This window comes from Bubalus bubalis, chromosome 7, assembly GCF_019923935.1.
Source record: "Bubalus bubalis isolate 160015118507 breed Murrah chromosome 7, NDDB_SH_1, whole genome shotgun sequence".
In the NCBI taxonomy this organism is placed as follows: domain Eukaryota; kingdom Metazoa; phylum Chordata; class Mammalia; order Artiodactyla; family Bovidae; genus Bubalus; species Bubalus bubalis.
Window position 1 is genome coordinate 71,983,341 of NC_059163.1, and position 19,569 is coordinate 72,002,909.

The 19,569-nt window shown below is 43.7% G+C and overlaps 1 long non-coding RNA gene across 1 annotated transcript; it reads left to right on the forward strand.

Annotated features, from left to right (window-relative positions):
- Positions 1–215: 215 nt before the first annotated feature.
- LOC123466010 lies at positions 216–19,286 on the forward strand. The gene is made up of 2 exons (XR_006641298.1): positions 216–323; positions 18,957–19,286. It is a non-coding gene; the product is annotated as an uncharacterized LOC123466010 (long non-coding RNA).
- The last annotated feature ends 283 nt before the right edge of the window (positions 19,287–19,569 follow it).

The window sequence follows — 19,569 nt, forward strand, 5'->3', positions numbered from 1 at the left end:
TTCCTAACACCATCTGTGATGGTTAATTTTATGTGTCAACTTGGTTAGGCCACGGTACCCAGATATTTGATCCAACGTTATTGTAGCTGTTTCTGTGAAGTTGTTTTTCCAGATGAGATTAACACATAGATCAGGAGATTTCTAGTAAAACAGATTATCCTCCATCTGATCAGTTGAAGCCTTAATAGAAAAAGACTGATCTCTCTGGAAGAAGAGGGTATTCTGCCAGCAGACCACCTTTGGACTCCAGCTGAAATCCTTCCAGATCTCTAGCCTTCCAGCCCACCCTGAAAATTTAGGACTGGCTGAGCCTCCATGATCATGTGAGTGAATTCCTTAAGACAAATTCTCTCTCTTGCCACCCCATCCCCCATATAGATATAAATACAGTTATGCATGGTCTGTTTCTTTGAAGAGCCCTGACTAACCCGCCATCCTAGGGTCCCTGTCCCTGACACCCTCCTCCTCAGGCCGCAGCGTCTTGGCAGGGCTGGCAATGCCTCACCTAGAGAGAGCTGAATGCCCAAGGCTGCCTTTCAACCCACTTCACTGTAAACAAACTATCACTGAACCACTGAACAAGCATTTCTGAGCCTTCAACTTGTATTATTCCCTCGGCAAAGGAAGGTTGAACGTTCAGTCTCAGTGTGAATTGCTGTAGGAGATGATGGGGAAGAAATGAGAAGAAATTCCTTTGCTTCCAAGTTAATACAGTTCTGGAAGCTACTGTTCTGTATGAGGAGTCAGAGCGGAACTGCTCTTTTAGAACAATGCACGAAATGTTAAAGACATGGTTCATGGTCTGGTGACCTACTGTTGTCTAGCAAACTATTTCACAATTGAGTGGCTTAAAATTGTACCTATTTTATTTGTTCAGGACTCTGAGGGTCAGCAGTTCATGCTGGCCTCAACTAGCTGGTTCTTCTGCTCCATCTCTTCTGGAGTCACTGAGGCAGCTTCTGTCACCTGGCAGCATGACTAGGTTCAGGCTGCTGTAACAAAAATATCATAGACTTTGTGGCTTACACAACCACTGGGAAATTGAGGACGAAGGGGCCAGCTGATTCAGTTCCTGGTGAGACCTCTCTTCCTGGTTTGCAGGGGATGTAATATCCCTGTGTTCTCTCACGATTGAGACAGAGACCATCTCTCCCATGTCTCTTCTTATAAGGGATGAATGAGTGTTCAGTTGTGTCATGCTCTTTGGGCCCCATGGACTGTAGCCTGCCAGGTTCCTCTGTCCATGGGATTTTCCAGGCAAGAATACTGGAGCAGTTTGCCATTTCCTACTCCAAGGGATCTTCCCTACCCAGGGATTGCACCTGCATCTATTGTATCTCCTGCATTGGCAGGCAGATTCTTTACCACCATGCCACAGGGGAAGCCCTCTTATAACAGTACTAAAACCATTCATGAGGGCTCCACCCTCATGACCTAATTACTTTTCAAAGGTCCCACCTGCAAATACCATCACACTGGGGATTAGGGCTTCAACCTGTGAATTTTGAGGGACATAACCATTCACTCCACAGAACTGGAACTAGATGGTCCAAGATGACCTCGCTCACACATCTGACAATTGGTACTGGTTGTTGACTGCATACTCAAAGTTCTCATCTTCAAGATGGCTAGGTGGGGCTTCCTTACCTGGTGACACCCTGTGTTTTAAGAAGGTGAAAGCAGAAACTGCAAGGCCCTTTAAGACTTAGGCTCAGGAGTCACCAAAACATCACTTCCATTGTATTCCTTTGGTCAAAGCAAGTTACAGAGCTTTCCTATGTTTAACGCAAGGAGGAATAGACCCCACCTTAATAAAATAGACAGGAAGCGGTTCAAAGTGACATTATAAAGGAATGTGCATGCAGTGATATTAGGATTTATTGTGACAGTTTTTCAGATGATCTACCACACTGACTGAGCGAATTAAACTAGTGAATATACAGAACGAGTTCTGCCTGGATACATCAGTGGAAGTGACAGCATGATCCCAATCAGAGCCAGAGATTAGAGGGGCATCTCAGACGTGTGAGGGTATGGCTGTTTATTACGCCCTTTGACTGAGAACCTGGCAGGGAAGGGTTTTGGACTCCGTCTGATTCCAAGACTACTCTATAAATTTTTTCCTGTGAAATTAGATATTTGCCTCATCTCTGTTACAGCACAGCCAGAGGCATCTGGTAGGGCCAGCTAACGTATGTTCTTAGATTTTCCTTGGCAGAAATTAATTTTTTTCCCCCTTAGGAATTTTTTTTTTCTTTCCCCAAGGCTGAATCTTTGGGTTAATACCAGGGATCCACAATTCATAAATTTGTTCCTCGTGGTTCATTGTTTCAAAATGAGACTTTTAATAGATTCTGAAGACTTAATAAGAGTGCTGCCTAGTCACATAATGAAGTTACTGTGCACGTGGCTGACAGGTAGTAATTTATTATTATCCTTGTCCCTGATAAGAGTCGTACCATGCATGGTGGGTGCCTAATAAATATTAGCTGTAACAACAAAAGCAACGGAAGAAAGTTTGTCTCTTTGTGTTTCAACCAACTATTCACAACACATTCTCCTTTTACCACTGTGTCTATTTTCAGTGAATTTTATCAGTTCTATATAGAGGGGAGCCAGAGCTGTGTGTCTTTATTACTGTTATTTTAAATGTCCTAATTTACCCTGTCATCGTGTTTCACTTAGCATGGCAAGTCACAATATTTTTCTGTCCCTGCAGTGAAAGACTGCAGTAAGTTGATCTTGCTAACAAGAGATAATTATTAGCTTCCTCGGGAATGTTACTGTATATGCATTGCTAAGCATTCCAGGAGGATTAATATTTCTGTGAATTTTGGACAAGACGAGGTAGCGGCCCAGAGAGACAGGGCTGTTTGAATATTTGTCCTTGCTCCATTTGCCTCTCCATCACTGGTAATTTGTTAATGCTGCTTGTGTTCCATCTGAGATCACGTGGAGAATTAATGCACCTCTACTGACTAATACACCCAATTCCAAAGAGAGAACGAGGTAAGACAGAACCCTGGATGATCCTGGCAGTCACAAGGTTTGCATTCAAGAGCAACTTCTTTGCAGGGTGATGCTTTTCTGAAAAGTCGGCAGTGAAATGGCAGTTTGAAATCACGGTTCATTGATGTTCAAGGGTTTCTTCCTCAGATGAGCAGAGCTGTTCTGGCACTCGGAATTGCAAAGGTTTTTTTTTTTTTTTTTCCTTTGTTTATTTGTTTATTTTTGTTATTATTGGGAGCAGACAGGGAAGGCAAGGGGATTTAAAATTCAGCAGAAGATCACCGAGAGTCAGAGACTGGTAGGGCTGGGAAATCTTTGATTGTCAAGCTCAGGGTCTGAAAGAAACAGAAACCTTCTGGAACACCTGGGCCTAGTCATACCTCAGTTAGACTAGACACCCTAACCAGACTGCATATACCTGTAAGTATTGAAAGCATTGAATTCTTTTAATATGTTTCCAGTGAATTCGTCTGTTTGGGAAAACTTTAGAAAAACCACAAGTAGGCAAATGCTGACATATTAACTCGAAGTGGGAATTTAGCTGTCATTAGTAACCTTTATGCAGTATCTAGTTTATTCATTCATCAGTTCATTTCATCAACCTACAAACATTAATAATTATTGAAAGTCTCATGTGGGCCAGATGCATGGTGGGCTTTGGGAATACCGGAGGAGGTTGTGGTCTAGAGGGGGAGAATGACAAGGAGGCAGGTAGTCTCAATACAACAGGATTCATGGGATGGGTCAGCCCAGAGGGCTGTGTGGACATGCACAGATGCCTCAGGCCTAACAGAAGGGAGTCTGGGTGAGTCCCTCTGGAGGAAGTGACTTCTCAGGTGAGGCAGAAGGTGTAATGAGAGGTGAGGCAGGAGGGTTAAACAGCACCAGGTCTGTGGGATATAGACCCATGAGATGGAGTTTGGCCAATGGGAGTCATGGCTGATTTTAAGAAAGGAAATGACAAGATCAGGCTGAGGTTCTAAAGACTACTCTGCTTGCAGTGGGGAGGGTGGCATAGAGAGGTGTCCTAGGCTGGGATGCCAAGAAGTTGAGCCTGAGACTGGCTTCCTGGGCAAGCAGTTTCTGGAAGAAGTGGGAAGCATGTGTATGGGAAGCACAAACAGAGCAGGCAGAGATTTGGTCTAGCCCCAGCCTGATCCCATGCGGAGCTCTGGGTGTGGGGGCCTTGTGCCTTGTTATCAGGCTGTCCCCAGAAAAGAGGCAAAACCTCCAGACATTTCCCACAAAAATGCCCAGTGTTTTTTCCCCGGGCAAGTCTCTGAGAAGGGAGCAGCTGTGAGCTCTTAGCAGCCCCTGGTCAGGGGGACATGGGTGGGGTACCAAAAGCACCTACTCCCAGAGGGAAGGAAGAGCCATGTAGGTGGTCTTGACCTCTTCCAAGGGGGGCAGATTGTAGCTTGTCGTTGCTGGAAATGAAAGGGCAAATCGGATTCTCTAATGGAAAATGCATTAGGCTGTCTAGAAAGAGCAGCTAAGCAAAGGGTGAGAACAACGGGAGATTACCAGCGGTTTGGCTGAGGGTGAGACCAAAGAGGTGGGTCATCAACCACGAAGAAAAGAGGCTCACAGTCCAGAATTAATCAGAGATAAAGGGAGTGGGGTTGGAGTAGCATTGCAGCAAGCGTCAGGCAAGGCAGGGACCGGGCTATGCCAACATCTTAAAAATAAATAATTCTCCCCCGTTTCTATCCGAGGTGCTCAAGGTAATTTGCAAATATTTGCAGACAAGTTTTCACCAAGCTGAACTGCAGGCAGAGCTCCCACTGACTTCACAGAGTGCTCCCGGGGGACAGGCAACAAGGTGAGGCTTCGGTTCTGGGTAATTAAGACTTACGGCACCCTCGTTAGTGAAGAAATCCCGGTGCACATCATTGAAATGCAGCGGGCTCTGCAGCCCTAAGGCCCCTCGGCGGCCTTGGCCGTCAGAAGCCCACTGAAGCCATCATTAATTTTGCTATCCTTCACTTTCTGAAATCAAAGGATGACATCACTTTGATTAAGAGGAACAAGCACGTTACAGACAATCAGTGGAGTCAGTTTGCATTGGTCAGTGTCCTTAGAGTCGCTTACTGATGGTGGCCTTGGGGCTCCCACAGGGATTATGAATTCTGTGAGATAGGCTGAAAGCCCAATTCACCTTCTGAGCAGGCGAAATTCTCTCCAGAACCCACCTGCACCACTTCCTTAGTTGCACTATTCTTTTCTGCTTCCCTTCCTAACACCATCTCTGAGACACAAAGGTGCTCATTGGTGGTCAATCCCAGACAGTAAGAAATGTCTCTAGAACACTCTGATCCCTCCTCTGGATCAGGGTGGAGGAGAGATGGGTAAATGAATAAGCAGGTGTCTATGGAGCTTCATCTCATGCAAGATGCTGTGCTGGCAGCTAGGAAAGGTACAAAGAATTCTGGAACACATTCCTGACCCTCAAAGAGCCGACGATCTTGCAGAAGAGGTACATCTCTTCCAGCCAGGGTTAGCAGCACAACTTTGAAGGCAGACAGCCTGGGATTGCATCCTGGCTCTATCACACTGGCTCTGTAACCTTAGGCAAATTACACAACCTCTAAAACCTCAAGTTTTTGAATCTGTAAGATGGGGATAACAACAGTACCTACCTCATAGAGTCATTGTGAGGAGTAAACATATTAACAAAAGGGCTTAAACCATGGTCATTACTCAATAAATGTGACCAAGCAACAATCATTTGTAGAGTATTCGCTGTGCTGAGTGTTTTATATGCTCTATTTCCTCTAATCCTCAAACAACATGTGAGGTGGGCACCAACGTTATCCTTGTTTTATCAATAAGGAAGTGGAGTCTCAGAGAAGTTAAGTGATTTTTTTATACAAAGCCACAAAGCTAGGAAGTGATGGAACTGGGGTTTATACCCAGAGCCCAGGTTCCCTATAGGAAAATCCACGAGGGCTTTAGGTATGCAGAGAACAAAGAGCTCCCAGGGAGCTGGGGCAGTCAAGGAAGTTTTCTTCTGAGTCTTCCATTCGCAGGAGGAGCTCCTTTTATTTCTTCAGCCAATATTTGTTGAACACATACTATGATTGGGCACAGAGCTGGGGACCTTATGAGTAATGCATGGCTTCTATTAGCACTTTGAAGTGGAGGAAGTAAACAATTGAATGCTACGTGGCAGGGAGGGACCTCTGTAAAGAGTCACTCTGAGCAGGACTTGAGGGAGAAGTTGGATGAAAAGATATGGAAAAAGGGAGAGAAACAGGATGAGCAAAGTTCAGAGGGATGAAACAGCTCCAGGAAACCCCAAGTATTTACATGTCTGAAGCCAAGGGTGAACGTGGATAGGAAGATAAGAAATAATTATCATAACCAGCATCCTCTGAATACCCACAGCGTGTTAAGTACTCTCTGCTATCTCTTATTCTTTCCCTGAAGCAGGCAAGTAAGTGTTAGTAGCTCAGTCGTGCCCGACTCTTTGTGATCCAATGGACTGCTGCCTACCGGGCTCCTGTGTCCATGAGATTTTCCAAGCAAGAATACTGGAGTGGGTTGCCATTTCTTTCTCCAGGGGATCTTCCCTGATCCAGGGATTGAACCCGGGTCTCCTGCACTGCAGGCAGATTCTTAACCAACTGAGCTACAAGTAGGGAAACTGAGGGCCAAATCTAGTCCACCACCTGTTTTTGTTTTTAGCCTAAGAGCTAAGCTAAGCATGATTTTTCACAGACGAACATTTGCAAAAGATTTTGATGATAGGAAAATACTAAGACTGAACCTAATTAAGCAAAGTATTATCTTTTCCCCCAAAAGAATTTCATTGTTCTCATTAGCAGACCTGTATTATTATTAAAAAAAGTCTTCAATCTTCAATTATTATTATATTTTGAATTTTATCAGTAAAATATGTTGTGCAAATTTATTCTCTCTCTAGTTATGTATCATAGCCTTAATTTTGCATCTTGACCTACAAACTGACCTACAAAACTGGAAATGCTACCTGGCCCTTTATGGGAAGAGCCTACCAACACTTGTCCCTTCCAAATGCCCATGAGGCATCATTCTAATTTATGGAGGTCTAGGGAAGAAGTTGAGGACCTGAGCCATAGCAACCTGACAAGGAATAAAGAGGATAAAACTGCCTAGACTCGGAGACAAGCAGGAAGGGAGAGGCTCCCCTGGCTGTCCTGACGTGTGTGGACCTGGGCTCGGGTCTGGGGCACAATAAGAGTAAGACTTGTTTCCCAGAAAAGAATTCCTGGCCAGGGGCAGTGTGTTTCTCCCTTGGATAACCAGGTATATTCCCAGTGCTGCAGGAAATGCCAGAGGAAGTGCAGGTCTGGTGGACTAAAGGTGGGACAGACAGGTGGAGCTGGAGACGGCACGGGGGATAAATATGTGGAGATGTCCAGGAGGAAGGTGGGTCTCCAGAGCCAAGGATAGAGTTTAGAGTCATTAGGAATGGAGGCTGAAACCTCGGAGAATCAGAATTCATGTACCAAGGGAAGAAATGATTCCCTCTGTCAACAGGAGTTGGACAGTTCACCTTTTTGGATTGAGAGCAGGGATAAAACACTTACTCATCTTTGAAGCTCTTGGGGGGTGGGAAGGAGGGGAGTGGGACCAAGATGAATTCAGTAGATCTGGAAAAAGGAATCAGAGCTATTTTTGGAAAGGGTTATCCATGTCAGTATATGATATTTCTTCACACACACACATGCACGCACTCCAAAGGATCATGAAGGATATATTTTTAAAACTCCAGTGTGTGCATTAATTCACACAGAATTATCTGATTAGCTTCAGAGGCTGCTGACTTGAAGATCTCCAAGTAAAAGCACAGGGGAAAACACTCGTTGTGATTGAGAACAAAAGAGGAATTTCCTTCTAGAGAAGTTTCAGGAAAACAAGGTTAGAAGCCGCTCCTGGTTACATAATTCCAACCTGGGAAAGTAAAAATCTTTGATTATCTATTTATGCCCTGCCAAACTCAGAGCCCAGAGGATATCAGACAAGCCGAAAAGAAACTGATTTCCAGCACTTCTCCTTTTCCTTGTTCTTGTTCGTGGTCTCTCTAACCTTGAGGAACTAGCCTGCATGGGCTTCCTGCTGGTGTGGGGCTCCAGGCAGGGCCGCTTCTTTATGGGAAAGGGAGGTGCTAGTGAGGGAGAGACTGGGAGGAAGGGAGAGAGGTGACCATGCCGCCACCTAACTGGGGGCAGGACCGAGTCAACTTGCCAGATCGATTCTCTTAGACCTACTGTTTCCCCAAGAATTCTCAGGGCAAATAAGGGGGAAAACGTGAGGCTGTCCAAAACTTTACAGGGACCAAGAGCAAGGGTTTATCGAGGTTTGGGGTGTGCCTAGTCTTTAAAATTTTTGCCTTGGTTTTCCTTGGGGCCAGTCCTAGACCGTAAGGTTCTTGTGTGTAAGTTATAAAAATATGAGCCATTGTCCCTGGCCCTCTTCTCCACCCCACTCTGGGCAGCCTGAGGCTAGGACTAATGGCAGAGCAGAGTGGGCAGCCTCCCTCTTTCCCTCTTCGGGGAGCCTGGGGGCAGAGCACACCTGCATATCTGACCCCGCCTCCATACCCCCACCCCCGACCCCAGTCCTGTACGCTCTGTTCGTTGTTGTTTTTGCTTAGTCACCAAGTCGTGTCCAGCTCTTTCTGCAGCCTCATGGATGTAGCCTGATCAGGCTCCTCTGTCCATGGGTTTCCCAGGCAAGAATACTGGAGTAGGTAGCCATCTCCTTCTCCAGTGGTTCTTCCATACCCAGGGATCAAACCTAGGTCTCCTGTATAGTGGGCAGATTTTTTTTTTTTTTTTAAACCACTGAGCCACCTGGGAAGCCTGCCCTATACAGTAATTTGCAGAAAAAGCAGCATCTGGAAAATGGGTGCTGCAGAAAGCCAGATGACATGCGGCGGGAGGGGGGGGGGGGAGTGCGTTAAATTAAGTACTTAATGTATGTCCATCTCAAATACTGATCTTTTCTTTGGACAAATAATGTAACAGTAGGCCCAGGGACACCTGGCTTTTCATGGACTCAATTCTCCCCTGGATTTAATTCTGCGAGAGATCATCCAGGAGGCACTCTGAAAAACTGCAGCCACACTTTTGAGTTGCTAGGGTTCGACTGAAGAAGTGATCATTCTATTGTTCTAAGTGGAACCGGAGAGCAAGACAACAAGATCCGGGAAAGCCATTAATAAAAGAAAAGGCAACACATTTCCATATCTAATACAGGAATGAGATTTTCATGAGCTATCTTCCAAAAAGAAAAATGCATGTGCAGAAATAACATGGATAAACCCAAACCATTATCCCTCCTGATTTGAAGGGAACATATAGTGTTGGGAAGATTTCTGTATTTACCTCTGAACCTGATTTTCAGGTCATTCTGTCATTGATGAACAGTTCCCAAGTGCCTTGTCAAAAAGCGTTGCTTATTAAGTCACTGAAAGTATAAAAATAACAGACAATGTAAACTGTAAATCATTCCATGAAGCCCTGGTGGCCCAGACTGGATTTGGCACTGAGTTAAACAGTTGCACAAACATGAACTCAGCACCTTTCCATGGCAGATCCAGTGCTAACTCCAGGTAAAGGATGATTCACAAGGCACTGCCGTGTCTGAGCGTGTTCACAACCCAGCGGGGAAGGAGCAAACAGATTTTAAAAATACCGTACAAGATGAGGTTAAACCATTAGACATCAATTGGAAGGGATCACTCTGAAGCTGCACTGAAGTATAGATTATATACAGAGTGTGCTGGGGACACAGACGAGGTGAAAATTAACCCAACCCAGGGGTGCCAGGGAAACATCAAGACACAGACATTTGAACAGTGTCTTGAAGGATGAATAAGAGTCTGAAAAAAGCGTGGGGAGTCTTCTCTGCTGAGTGACAGCATGGGCAAAGTTTTGGAGACATGACTCTGCACAGCTAACGAGGGAACAGGAAGAGATTTGCGTGGCTGATGGTGCGTGAAGCTGGAAAAGAGGGCAGGGTGGCTGGGCCGGCTCTGTGTGGATATGAACCCTGGAGATTTTTCAGGCTGAGAAAGGCATAAGCAGATTGGTGTTTTAAACAGTCTTTGATCTGCAGAGCAGAGCCTCCCAGTGAGATCCACCTTAAGGGTGATACATGGTGCTGTTTTGTGTGTGTGTGTGTGTGTCTTTTACTGATTCAGAAAGTTAATCCACTTCCTAAAGTTCTTTGCTTATCCTCAGGAAGTGTTTACCCTAGAACAGAGGTCTTCAAACTATGACCCACTGGCCATATCTGGTCTCCCACCTGTTTTATCAATAAAGAACACAGTTTTGTCATTTCTTTGTGCTCTCCACTGTGGCTTTCGCACTGTGGCTGATCTCAAAGCAGAGTTGAGTAGTAGCAATATAGACTGTATGACTTGCAAGGTGTGAGATATTCATGATTTGATGCTTTACAGAAAAACTGTGCTGACCTTTGCCCTTTGATTCTCTGAAGTTTATGCCAATTTTCCCATCAGACTAGAAACTTTGGAGATCATCTTGAAGGTTCGCCTCATTACCTTGTGTACGGCTCACCTCTGCCTTTAACAAGTGGCCAAATTCAATCGTGCTGTTTAAGTCAGTAGCAGGAAAAAGAGTGAAGAGTGTCACGTACAAAGGAGGTTGAACACCAGGAACTAGGCAAGTCTGGTCAAACCACTCCATTTCTTCTCGGCAGGAGTCCGTGAGCATGAGATGAGCAGCCTGCCAAGCATATTGATTGCATCAGAGTTCAAAAACCTTCCACATATAGGTAGGATGGGGTGGTTGTGTTGATGGCCAAATAATGACCTACATAATGTACAGATGAACGGGCTGACATCAATCTTGGAGATCTCTAACAAGTTCTCACAAGACTCAGGACTTAACTCCTGGCCTGCTCAGCATTTTTATTGGCACAAATAATTCAGAAGCCATGTTATCAGAGTGAAGTTTGCCCATGGCTGGGGGATAGGGGATAGCTAGTAACGGGCATTCATTTGTCAGCATCACTGTTTCAGAAAATTCTTGATAAGCTAGAGCGGCGCTTTCCTAAGGGATAAATGTGAGTCTCCTGAACATCCACCCTTCACGTTCCTGGGCCCTGGGGCGAAAGTACAAATGAAGACCAGCATTCCATACAACCAAAGACTTTGAAGTTATAAATCAGTCTAACAAACTTTTAGACAAAGTGTGTTCTTTCTTCCTACCTTGACACCACCTGGAAGCCTAGATTCAAATTCAGATTCTCTGAGTCCTCAGAGTGTTAATGCTGAAAGACAGGCAGCATGGGAAAGAGTCCTAGTCCCCTGGGTTTCAGCTTTCTGGGTGATGAACCCATATTTCTATTTTCTGGCCTTACTCGGACTCATCAGCAACTTCTTTCCAGTTGTTTCCTCTTTACAGTCTCATCCCCTGTATCTGTCATTTGGTACCATTTATCTGGCTCTATCCTGTGACTTTTATACTTAAACTCAATTCCTCTTGCATTGTGGGTTAATTTGTTTCCAGTCTCTTCGGGTAACCCTGGTCTAGTGCTTACATTTGGCAATCCCCAGGAAATAGTGTCCCTGATGGACTCCCCACCAGAGCTGGCCAACAACCTGGCCAACTCCCATCCATGTCCTAGCTCCCAGGTCTTCCATGATAGCCTCTCTGCCTTGCCAATACCTCTTGAACTTAATCACCAAGGATGAACACATACTGCAGCCAATTTGGGGTAGTGAGGGTGGGAGGTAGTCCCACCCACAAGCAACATACTTCTCTGAAAGCCAGTGTTTTTATTTTCAAAGGGTCACACGTTTTAAGAAAAAAAATTAATCTTCAGAATATGATTAAATATGTATAACATACATTCTAGAAAGTACACAAAGCATAAACAGCATAATGAATTATCACAAGGCTTCTGACCACCAGGTAAACAAATGCCCCACAAGACCTCACCCTTTTGTACCTCGCTCTCTTCTCCATGAAGGAAACCAGCTACTATTGTCCATTTTGCCTATTTTGAGATTGTATGTAAATGGAATCATGCACTATTTATTTCTTTGTGCATGGCTTCTTTCACTCAATATGTTTGTGAGATTCGCCTGTGATGCCACGTGTGGGTGTAGTTCGCCCATTTTCATTGCCATGTGTGCATTACGTGAGGACTCCATGATCTACTTATGGGCTTCCCTGGTGGCTCAGATGGCAAAGAATCTGCAGGAGACCTGGGTTCAATCCCTTGGTTTTCCAGAGTGACTGAACCCATGGAGAAGGGAATGGCAACCCACTCTTGCGTGGAGAATTTAATGGCCAGAGGAGCCTGGTGGGCTACAGTCCGTGGACACGGCTGAGTGACTAAAACTTTGACTTTCACTTTTCATAATCTACTTATACATCTCATCGTTGATGGGCATTGAGACTGTATCCAGTTGTTGATTATTATGAACGTTTTTGTAAATATCTGTTGGTACACATGAGCATGAAATGGGGGTTATATATATCTAGAAGTGGGCTTCCCTGGTGGCTCAGATGGTAAAGCGTGTGTCTGCAATGCTGGACACCCGGGTTTGATCCCTGGGTCAGGAAGATCCCCTGGAGAAGGAAATGGCAACCTCCTCCGGTACTCTTGCCTGGAAAATCCCATGGACAGAGGAGCCTGGTAAGCTATGGTTCATGGGGTCACAAAGAGTTGGACACAACTGAGCGACTTTACTTGCACTTTTCACTTTCATATCTAGAAGTAGACCTCTAGATCATGGGTTTTGCATATTTCAGATGAACTGAAACTCCCTAATAGTTTTCCAGAGTGACTGAACCCATTTGTGCACCCACCTTCAGTCTGTGAAAGTTCTTGTGGCTCCACATTTTCTTAGGTTTTTAAAAAATTATCCCCCCATGATATAGCCATGTTTGTTTCCATGTTGAAAAATATTATACATTTTTTGCCAGAAAGGGAAAATTGACCTTTCTGGAAAATGTACCAAGTTTATCCTGTGGCTTCACCCATCCCAAAGTGGAGGAGCGCAACCAAACTGACCTCCTAGAAGTTCTTTAACCAGAGTTATTACCTTCTAGCGGAGAAGGCAATGGCACCCCACTCTAGTACTCTTGCCTGGAGAATCCCATGGACAGAGGAGCCTGGTAGGCTGCAGTCCATGGGGTCGCGAAGAGTCGGACACGACTGAGCAACTTCCCTTTCACTTTTCACTTTCATGCATTGAAGAAGGAAATGGCAAGCCACTCCAGTGTTCTTCCGTGGAGAATCCCAGGGACGGGGGAGCCTGGTGGGCTGCCGCCTATGGTGTCGCACAGACTCGGACACGACTGAAGTGACTCAGCAGCAGCAGCAGCAGCATTACCTTCTAGCCTTTCACCAACTTTCTTATTCAGAGCCCAGCTTCCCTCCTCTGTCTGTGAGGAGGACCCACTGCTGACCTTCAATTTATTTTTCCAAGACAGTTCTTATCTGAATAATCTTATTTTGATCACACATTCATCTCTCTGTCACTTAGATTTGCCTCCAAGTCCTTTCAAGGAAACAGACCATATACTCCTTTAATATATACCTCCATCACCTGCAGGAATTCTTGGGACTCCATGGGGAGCCATAAGTATTTGCTAATGGACTGCCCGGCTTAGTGTAGCTTAAATTCCATCTTTATACGATAGTTGAAGTGATTTAATGAGTGGCTGTCACTGACAAGGCACTTGGGGACTGTGCATAAAATGGCACAATAGTATAAAAATAAAGCTTTGCTCAGAGACTAATACACAGAACTGCTTTCCATGTACACATCACTCTATCCTAGAGGAAACCGTTCTTTCTTTGGTCAAGTGCAGTCTGTTTTCATTGATAAAACTAAGCAAATCCTCATTCCCTTCTTGCCTGGTTTGAATGCTTACAAAGTCAGGAATCATATATAATATTCATTTCAGCAATGAATATGCAGAAAATGCTGCAACTCTTTATTTAGGGATTTTAAACATTGCAGTCATGTTCATCATGGTGACTGTGGGCTTTTATATCTAAGTCAGAATCACTTCTCAAATTCGTATTTAAATATCTCAAATGAAATAGATAAATAAATATCTCAAATGGTGCTCTTGGCTTCTTGGGTACTTCACAACATACAACTAAAGAAGGAAGGTTAGCCACGCCAAAAAAAGCGAAAAAAAGTAAAGGAATGGTGCAGCTGTGACTATTTCACGTTTAGGAAGCAGCAGGATCAAGGAAGAGAAGAAGAGAATTCTAGGGGAGCCAAATTTGCCATGAGAATCTGGATGTTGGCTTCATCCTAAAGCACAGTGTGGGAGTTGTTCTCTAACTTAATGATGCTCTAAGTGAGGTATACAATTTTTTTCTCAGTTGTTTTGTAGGCAAGGTTTCTCTTCTGCTCCTTTCAATAATCTAAATGCTGAATGCTGACAATCCGAATAGTTACCTGGACCTAAGCACACACACAGGTTCACACTTATATCTTGGCTGGTGATTTTATGTTTTAGAATAGTTTCATTCATTCAATCATGTCATTTCATTCACTTTATGTTTAATGTCTAATTACATGGTCAAATAACAAATACTTACCCAGCATCTGTGATATGGCAAGTGTTGTGCTTGTTGTTCAGAGTACAATGATGTGTCCTAGCCAGACATTATTCAAATAATTACACAAATGATTGTAAATGTGCATCAGGGTGAATGCTCTGAAGGAAGAGCAAGATGGAGATGTACATTCGAGGGCTTTGATTTAGGGAGGTCTGGGAAGTGTTCTTAAGGAAGTGCTGGGCTGAGCTGATGTCTGTTAAACCAGCAAGTGAATTAACTAGGTAAGGTGGGGGGAGTGGAGTGGAGCTCGAGGAAATGGGAACAGCTTGTGCAAAGGCCCTGTGGTGGGACAGTGCCTTATGTGAGGATTAGGTCAGTGTGGCAGGAGCGGAGAGAGTAAAGGCAGTGGGCAGGACCTTGCAGGCAGTAAAGGAGCTTTGTCTTTATCTTAAGAGCCAAGCTGGCACACGGGGAAGAATAGGTGGAGGACAGGAAGAGATCCAATTGCACAGTGTGAGTTGTGGGACTCAGAGGTATGCAAGGAAGAGGGTTTTAGAACCTCTTGTTCTCGCCTTACACAGCCCCAGGGCGTTTACTTGACTCAATTGCAGATGTCCCCTGATAGCTGTCAGGCAGGCTTCTCTCCCAGGCCTGAGTGTGTAATAGGGAGGATGCTAAGGGGTGGTGGCGGGCCACGCTCCAGTGGTCCGGATCCACTCTCTCCTCTGTGCACAAGGAGCCATTTGCCAGATGCATGTGCTTTCTGCTGGGAGACCCAAATGTATTGAGCTGTAAGAGTCTGACAGGGAAGCCTGGTTTCAACTTTAATAGAACACAGTGCACCCAACCGATTGACATAATCTCTCCCCAGAAAGGTAATGTGTGGCCTTTGTGTGCTGGAGCTTCCATTTACAACCTAGATTAAATATAGACAAATGCAGAATATAAACGTTCTTGACCCCATTTATAATGCAAATCATAAAGTACATCGCAAATGGCATTTTCAGACTCCAGGTATTCAACATTTGGAGATGCAAAAGATCTGAAAAATTATTTTTGGTTCAAGCTATTCTAATGTGGAGCCTGCTAAGACAACAGTAACAACAATAAGAATTCGAGCAGAATTCTGGGCGGGGATGAAAGGGAAGGGTCACCTATTTCCTGAATGTTGGATGTGATGGTCATAGAGCAGAGTTTCTCAGCCTTGGCACTGTTGACATTTGGGGCTGGGTCATTCTTTGTTGCGGGGCTTGTCCTATGCATTGTGCCATAGCATGTTTAACAGCATCCCTGCCCTCGTCTCATTCTATGCCAATAGTGCAACATCCCCTCTCCTGGTTGTGATAAGCAAAACTGTCTCCAGACATTGCCAAATGTCCCCTGGAGGGAAAAGTTCACCCCCCCCAACTTTTGAAAGCCTGTACTAGAGGATCCATAATTAATATATATGGTGTAGAGACTATTGTGAAATAAAAGTATGTATTGCCAATAATCTTAAGATTGTTTCATGTAAGATTGTTTGAATTTTTCAATGGAATGTGGTGAGAGGTTTTTCAACCTGAAATCACTTTTACTTCTCAAACTATTTAGACACATAGCACATGTGTGAAAATGACTACTTGAAACTCCCAGCTAAGGGGCAAACCCCTTTCTATTCACTGAGGGAAGCTGAACTTTTGATTCTGCAAGTCCACTTTTTAATTTTAAGTTGAGAGTGCAAAGATGATTTTGCCATTTCTTTCTTTGCAGAAGAATAGCGGCACCGAAAAATAACCGGTTGTTCATGTTCTGTGCTCTTAAGCCTTTAAATATTTCTCAGTTTGGGTGGGAAATGGGAGGATATTCAGTGCTGTAATACAATCATTTGGATGCTTACCCATAGTCTGGAGGAATGGAAAAAGCCTTGTGAAATTTCCCAAGAGGGGGAAGTGCCTGTCTGGGGTCCAGTGCTCCCCGTCCTCTGCTGGGACAGGCATTGGTGGCCAGCGGGGGCCACCACAGCCAGGCAGACTGAAGATATTTGGCTTTTAGCTTCTTTACTGTGCTGTACGTGAGTGACCTTGAAAATTGGCTCAATCTCCTTGGACCTCCACTGTCTTTTTCCCTGAGAATAAAAATAAAAGCAGTGACTGAATCCTTCATCTTAGTGTGTTGAGGTTTAATGAGATCACAGTTGGGGGATCTGGCGTTATCATTTAAGGAGTGTTGCTTCTCACCTTGATGCTGCCAGGGCTTTTCCCCTTATTTTGCCTATTTTTGTTAAATTGGCTGGGTAGGCAGATGTTTCTTCTGTATAATTGGAGATGTAGGATTTAGAAATGTCAGGGAAGTACCTGTCAACCATCCTAACTTTAAATCTGGTGAGTTGAGGTTAGATATAGACAAATTTAAGTGAATTTTATGTATATATAAAATATATAAACTTATATATACAAAATAAGTTTAATCTTATTTTGTATAAGATTAAATAAGTTTAATCTTAATCTCTAATATATAGTTGTTTGCTTTCTATATGTAGTATATAAAATAGATTCAAACTATAGCTATAGCAAATATTCTTGAATAGAGTCCTCATGTAAATGATAATAAAATATTACCTAAAATATTAATAGTGCCTTAATAATATAGCTTGTGTGTGTGTATACTGTTACTTCAGTTGTGTCCAGTTCTTTGCGATCCTATGGACTGTAGCCCAACAGTCTCCTCAGTCCATGAGGATTCTCCAGGCAAGAATACTGGAGTGGGTAGCTATTCCCTTCTCCAGGGGATCTTACCGGCCCAGGGATGGAACCCAGGTCTCCTGCATTGCAGGCAGATTCTTTGCTGACTGAACCACCAGGGAAGCCCAATAGGCAGCCTTTGTGTTTATCTGGGGGAAGGAGAATTTATCTACAGTCCCTGAAAGAATACAGGGACAGGGCTTGTTTGGTTTTGTTTTGTGGTCTGTGCTGCTGGAAGGAGGAGGGTTAGGTAGGAAGATGCTGGTCTATTTATGTGAAGGCTGAAAACTGCTCCCTGACTAAGGCTGAACTTCACCAGATAAACTGGGATGAGTCCAGGGGGAAAGCAAGCAATAAAAATGAGACCAACGTCTTTGAAACCGGAGCATAATGTTGGAATATTTCAGTGGTAGCAGCGTGGGATGTTGGTCTATGGGAAAAGGTGGGAGACAGAGACCTCTGAGGTTTTCGTTCCTGATGCTCAGAAGTGTGTGTCCTGAATAGTAAGACTTTGATCCCTATCCAAAATGATACAAATAACCCCACATCTGTGTAGTTTGCAAAGCACTTCTCAGCCACCATGTCCTTTAATTCTAGGAACAATCCTGAGAGTGGCTGGCATCATTTTCAATGGGTAAAGCCTGCTTAGGAGGGTGAAGGGACTTGCTCAAAGGTCTTTGATTGGGAGTTGGTAGAGAACCAATTCTATCCCACATACCAAGGAAGACAAATCCCTGTTTGTTTGTTTTTTTAAAGGTAAAATAAAAATTGAAAGCAGTCAAGATTCCAGATGGAGTTGGGGATCCATAGTATGATTTTTTTTTAAGTGTCTTCCCCAGCAACTCACCACCCTTTCCTTTTTATTTGAATTTCCTGCCAATGGACTTAGGGTAAGGTCATCTTTCATTTTAAGGAGGTAAGAAAACCTGTCTTCTTGTTCATTACCATCTCTCTCCCACACTGAGACTTCCTATAGGCTAATTGGCCAGATCTCAACATTAGCTGCTGGGCTGTGTGTCACTGGGTGATAGGTAAGTGAATGATTACATGTTGTGGTTTTAATCACTTTGATCTCTCCAAGGACCATGCCTGTTCTATGTGTGTGGATTCCGGTTTATCAACTGTAAGATGCAGTGAACTGAAGTCTCTTCCTGTAATTGACCAAGAGGCCTTAGCCCAGGGCGGCACATGGCTACCCTACTCATTCTGCAGCCATGCTCACTACAGCCACGTATCTGCCACTTTCACTTCTCGGTTTTTTAATTTTTTTTCATTTCCTATGATTTTTGTTTGGTTTTGCCCTCTGATGATTTGGCAAATACATTTATACTTCCCACAGAGATATTTAAACCATTTGTGTTAAAGGTATGTTTTTTTTTTTTTTTTTTAATATGTGTCTTGTCAACAGTGCAGTGAAGATACAATTTTAGAAACTGAAAATATGTTCAAACACAGCCTAGTAAATGTTATGGCTCATCATTGGGTGTTTGGCCTTTGCAGTTTCATTTTATTTAATGCCATATTTGATGTTCTTGATTTGAAATACTTCCTTTTATTTTTGTCTTGAAGGCAGTATTTTTTTTTAACATTTCCCATTCGACTTTCTTCTAATAACAGCTTCTCTCAAAAATATACTGGATTTCTATAGTAATTCATCTCCATTTATGTGTTTGTCTGTCCTTCTAGCATCATTTATCTACATTAAAAAAAAAAAAAACCCTGCTTACTCTGGAAGGTGCTAAGACAGACCTCCAGAATGTCAGCCCCCAGAAGAAGCCTTGTGTCCTGTGGTCTCTGCCAGGTACCATGTGGATTTGCCTTTTCAAAGCAACACATCTGGTCATCACTCACCAACCTGCTCGGCTCTTCCTGGAATATTTTCACTGCCTTTCCACTTCACTCAGATTTGAGAGAGTTAATTATTTAATACGTTTGCAAAGCACATTGGGTTCCCTAGAGAAAGTGTGCCACGTAAATATATATAAATGAATAATTAATTAAAGTGTAAGCAGATTACTTGGTGATTTCTTCCTTAACTGCCCCATTTTCCTAATGAGTTGTTTTGAAGTTCCACTCTGGGTTTGGTTTCTCGACCCTCCTCCTTCCATACGCTTTCTCTTTCTTCTTCTTCTTAATTCCTTCTGTTTTAAATTCTTTTTCCCCTCTGCCAGTTCTATCAGTGCCTACCAGATTGTGGGTACTCAGTCAGTCACAATGATTTAGTGCCAGATCTATAGGTAAAAGCCTTCATTAACTTCAATGGGCATCATAAGCTCCTCAGAACTCTAGGGTGAGATTA